Genomic DNA, 6,085 nt, shown 5'->3' on the forward strand with positions numbered 1-6,085 from the left:
GCCATTTCAAGGATGTTTTCCCAGAGACTGGAGCTTGAATTTTAAGATTCGACGAGCAACCTTTTTTGTAGTTTCCTCTTGGATTTTATCAGAGAATCAATTCCTTTTGAAGTTAATCTGATTCACCAAACAAAAGCAAATCAAATTTGCCAATGACATTAAGTTGCGAAGATCATTAGCTTAGACAATATTCTTTCTTGATCCCCGCTGTGTATGTTTAGTCCTCGAACAGTGCTATTGCATCAAAGTGAAGGAACATTTCTCGAAAAAATCCATGACTTCTGACAAACAGCACATAGACATTGTGCATGACTACAGATTTTATTTTTTGTTTTATCGCTGTGACCTGTAGTAAGCTAGTGTTTCATTTGGCAAGTGTGCCAGTTATGTCCTTCTGTGATTGTTGTCAATCTTGGAAGTTACTTGAATGAGAAACATTCAATCGTGGCAGAGTTATAACATTGCTAGTCGAAACAATTTTAGGCAATTGTCTCTTATATAGACAGCTTTAAGATTCAAATAACTTGAACAGGATTCAAACCTCTACGATGCTGGTGCAATGCTCTACCAACTGAGATATGAAGCTACACAGTTGGGAGCAGGTCAATTTTTGGCCTGATTTGTCCTCGTGAAAGAACTCAATAACCCGCACTTCAAATATATACATTTCTTTCAACGTGACTAGTGTTGAAAGCATCAAGACCAGTTTTGCAAACTTTAGTGGGTCTCTTTGTCAAATTTAACAGCAGAAATGTAAGTAGGATGCTTATCAGTGTCTTGCCCAAATTTGCATTTTATAGAGTTAAGGAGAGGAAGGTGCGCCAATGTAGCAAGCTTAACTAGAGTGAATTGAGAAGGTCCCATTCATTTTGAATTAATTTACCGTTTACAGTTTTTTTTTAATGGGGTTTTTAAATGATTCCTGTTTGCAAACAGTGTAGGTGTCTTGGCTAGCTTCCTTTACCTTTTGCTTAATTAACATTTTAACCAAAACCTTAAGGTGTAACCAGTAGTCCCCATTAAAACCCCACCCGTGAGGGTCGTAACTTCTAGGGTACTGGTATTCACTCTTTTTATGCAATTGCCAATATCCTACCCAGGAATCAAGTGACATTAATTTTTGCTAGGATTACAAAGAACAGCTCTAATGCCCATCTTGCCCAGAAAAGGAATTACTGTAGTAACTCCTATCTTTCATTGGCTTAATGTTGCCATTCATGGGGTATTCTGTTGAAAGGAAACATGTTAATATTTTACCATAACCCTTCCTTCGGGTTTTTAGATTGCCAAGACCTCAATGCCTATCCTCCCACCCCCTGCATTGAATCATGCTGTATTTGTGAAGTATTTTTACATATGACTGTTTTGATTCGTGATGTGGCAGCAATATTTTTGTCTTCCCTGCAGATTTGTCTTAAACAGGTCAGCGAGCATGACATGAACGAAAGAGCAAACAATCATTCAAAGAAGGAAGCAAGCGCAGAATAGAAGATGGACGGACCTCTACGTTACTTAGTTTTGGCGTACTATACTAGCTATGATTTTCGTGGACAATTAATTGATTATGGTAGTTGAACATTGTGTATTAGCAATTCTAGTTTACGTCAACATTCAGCTAATCATCTGGGTTGTTTTTTCTGAATCGTGTTTGCGTGGAAGGACATTTTCCTTTCTAAGTCGAAGAGATTTAGTTTTATGTTCCCGGTTAGCGAGAAAAATACTGTGTGGAGTACTCTAACCAATTGATTCCTTGCTCGTTTATTCTCAATCAACTTTGCTTGAGTACTTTCTCCTGTGGTGTAACTTGAAGATTTTTTCAATGAAACTAGTTGATTTTTGTGTTCTAATTCCGACTTACCAATTTGTGAACTGTTTAAAAACTAGTTGATTTTCGTATTAAGTCGTTCAACTTCCTAATTTGGACTGTCTTTCAACTAACCACCGTTTGGACTGTTTAAAAGTTATTTGATTTTTTTGCAAGTCTTTCAACTTAACAATGTGAGCTGTTTTGTAAACTAGTTGATTTCCAATTTGCACTGTTTAAAAACTAGTTGATTTTTGATCTGTGTTTCAACTACATGTAAACACTATTTTGACTATTTGAAAACTATTTCATTTTTGCACAAATCTTTTAATTTTTTAATCTGGACTGTTTCAACATCAGTTGATTTTCGTACTAAGTCTTTCAACTTACCAATTTGGACTGTTTGTGGTTTTGTCATAAACTATAATCCTTTTAAGATCAAGTGCTGGCGTATTGAAGACTTCTTCTTTTGTAAAGGTAATTAACACTAACAAAATACTTGAAGTAACTTGTCAGTATTTATTGGTAAATCAATTAAACGATTTAAAAAAGTCGTTGACTGTCCAACTTTGTTCATCACTCTCTCTTTCTCTTTCTGAATACAGCTACCAGGATTCAGTTTGTTTTTCTTTTCTTAGTTAAATTTTGTATTACTAGCGGGGTAAAAATAACGACAACCCAAATTAGCATGAGTCAAATGGCGTCATCATGCAATAGCCCTTTTCACGGTTAGTTTTTCTCATTTGCATTACAATGTAGTCTAACGTGAATGCGAGGCAATTTCGGGTTAAAACTACAAAATATCCCGAAATTGCCTCACCTACATGCTGGATGATATTGTAATACAAATGAGAAAACCTAACCGTGAAAAGGGCTATTGCGCTATTAAAATTTCGACCTCGGGTCTTAGCCAATATCAAAATACCATAATACTCTTTATTTGCCCCGTCCAAAATTTTGCATAAGCATTGTTGTTATTTTCTCTTGGGACTTATAATGGTCCCAAGAGAAGCTTTCTGACTGGTTTACTCGATCTTGGTTTTCAGCTCAATTACCGTATGGCCAAATATGGAAACTGATTCCGTCAGGTGTTACCAAGTTGGAAACTGATTGGCTTTAATTTCCAAGAGTCCAAGCATTCACAGTCTATTGAAAATATAATAAAGCAGTTATAGGGAAGATATCGTTGACGTCTGAATTGGCTGTCGAAAAAAAAGTGTCTTTTGTTCCTGTAGTTGGCATATTTGAATAACATAAGCAATGTTTGTAAATAGATATCTGCCCTATACCATTCGCGCTTGTTGGATAGGAGACTGGTGATAGCCAATTGGGCGATAAGTGCGCCGTTGGCTATTTACCAACGCAACCAAAGCGCGCTCGTGGAATAATTGTTGAATAAGTGTGACTCCCTTTGCGTGGGTTAGTCTCATTATTATTAATTCATTCATTCATCGTTTTAGCGGAGCTCCGCAAGCGCGTGGAACGCCATTGGTAACAAAATATGTTAACCTCATGGTAACTCATCTGCGTGAGAAAATTTGGTTTTGGTTACCGTACGCCCGTACGTCCACTTATCCATGTATGCCAATGTGAATCTCTGTGATGCAACCCGCGTTTTTTGGCGGAAACACCTTTGATATGACATCCATGATATGGTTAATTGACACCTGTCAAAACAAGGTATCGCCGGCTCAAGTTTAAAAGTTCATCGAACTAAGCCGTTTTTTTCTTTGGTTGACCGCTAACTAGGTACTGGTTTTCGATTGGATCGCAGGCTCAAGCCAGGTTAACAAATAACACGGGAGGTCCGCTTTTAGGCTTTGGTAAATCTATATATGATCGTTGTAAATTGTGCCTCACTTTCATGTCTCGTCTCCTGTAGGGCGCTGAGTATTGACATAAATTATTTGGTTCTCTAGTTCATACTTTGTCAGTCTTGCTTGCAACTGCTGAAGTTGTTTGTCTAATTGCAATGACTTTTGACTTTCATTTCACGCTGACCTACCATTGGCCGTTGTTAACTATTTCCCTTTGCACGCCTCAGTTCTGGCCAAGTAATGACCGGAACCGGAAATAGGTCTGCGCCTTTAATTAATTCATTCACACTGTTATGTATCTAAATTCTGGTTGGATGTCATATTTCGTACTCCATGGCGCAATGAGATAGACGCGTGTACATATCGAAGATAAGCGGAGATGTTTTTTTCTCGTTCATATTTTTTCCAGAATCGTCTTACTGCGATTATCTCTTTTGACTGCTATTCACATCCATCCCGCAGTTGTGAACAACTTCTGGCCGTTTTTGACCAGAAATAACTCAAACAGTTCCTTATCATCATTAATTAATTCATTCACATTTTTAGATATCTAATTTCTGTCTGTCGTTCATACTTCATCCTCTGTGGCTCACGGGATAAGAGCACGTTTTAACCTTGACTACGTGTATAAACCTTAATTTTTTCCTTCATTCACATTTTTTCTGGCTTGCAAATTGCTTAAGTTGCTCGTCTGACTGCGATTATCTTTTTTAACTGCCATTTTATTTCTATTCCGCAGTTTTAACCCACTTCTGGCCCTTGTTAACCGGAAATAAGCCTGCTCCCTTTTGCGTTGTTCACAGGAAATAACAGTATCGCATATAAATCTTCCTCCTGTACCATCGACATTCCCCGTGGCTCACGGAGTAATCAGTCACTACATACCAACTTTTTTTCCTTCATTCATATTTTTTCTGGCTTGCTTCCAACTTCCTAATTTGCTTGTCTAATTGCAATTATCTTTTTCAACTGCCATGTCCATTCCGCAGTTCTGACCTACTTCTGACTGTTGTTAACCGGAAATATACATGCCCCTTTTCGTTGTTAACCGGAAATAACAATTCATTATCTAAATTTTGCCTCTATTTCATATCCAACCCCCGTGGCTCACTCAGGAACGATCGAACAAATCATCAATATGCCGCTAAATTTTCTTACTTCATTTGTTAACCGGAAGTAAGTCATCCCCCTTTTGTGTTGGGAACAGGAAATAACAAATCACTATCTAAATTTTGCTTGTTTTAAGTGCTCACCCCTATGGTCAAATGGATAGATGCGCTGTTCAGATGCGGACGAGGGGGTTTTTTTCCCCTCGTTCGTGTTTGATATGCGTCTCCTGGCTGGGGGGTGGGCCCACCTGTCCTCCAGGGATTTTGCTTCTCTCAACCAAAATCCTTCACGCAGCCTAAAACATCTCATTAGGATGCAGGACTGCGAATAACCTGGACCCGAAATAAGAAATAAGTAAAAGCGATTAGCTGACTGTTATGCTTTCAGTTGGCGTCAAGTTCTCTACGTATGAGTGCGGAGTCAGTGGGTGGATAAAGCAGTAATCCATTTTCGTTAGAGCAAAAGTGCGAACGCCAATCTCCCTTCGGATTCAATTCACCTTTGATGCAAGCAAATTTGCGTAAGTAAAGTCGGGCTAACTTTGCGTTGAACAATTAACCGAATTCAGGTCCTAAGGTTGCGTTCACGATATAATGTCTTGTTTTTGATTCTTCCTTTGCACATTAGTGTTTCCTGTCTTAAAGTACGCTAGGACGCTTCCAATTTTGTTTCCCTCATAAACAACCCAATGCCCTCATAGTCGAGATGTAAATCTTGCTTTTCAAAAGGTTTAAATAATTTTTGTGGAAGGAGCACAGTTGAAATGTTTTAAATTTGTGAACGTTTGTTAGTTTACATGACGCGAATTCCATTTTATTGAGAAGTCGTACATTACATTGACTTTGAAACACCTTATATTTTCCCCCTTTTCAATTTTGAGGTATCTTTTTGTTGACCATGCATAATTTGCAAAATGAAAAATACAAGGGGTTTTTTTGGAATAAAACGTTTATTTCTTGGGGTTTTTCTTCTGGTCAGTGCTTACAGTATGCAAAATGATACTTTCTTATTTTGATTGTTGTACAATTCATTCAATTCGTTCCCAAAAGAGTGAATTTGTTTTTTTGGCACCTCAGTTTCGACGATGTGCATAATTAAGGATTCCCTCGTACCTCTGGGAAAGGTTGAACCAATAAAAAAGTGTCTTGCTTTTTTGACACATCGGTGCTGAAAAGATATGTTCAAGCTGCGTATGATGATATTTTAATCCACGCCCATTCATGTCTCGCATTGCAGTTACAAGACATTCGGATGTGCATACGGTGTAGGGACGAGTTCACTGTCGATGGAAGAAGTGCTGCCTGAGGGAGAATTTTCTGTTTTGAAGACTGCTAAACCAGTGAAGCTTCATCGT

The sequence above is a fragment of the Montipora foliosa genome, chromosome 5 (assembly GCF_036669935.1).
Source record: "Montipora foliosa isolate CH-2021 chromosome 5, ASM3666993v2, whole genome shotgun sequence".
NCBI lineage: Eukaryota > Metazoa > Cnidaria > Anthozoa > Scleractinia > Acroporidae > Montipora > Montipora foliosa.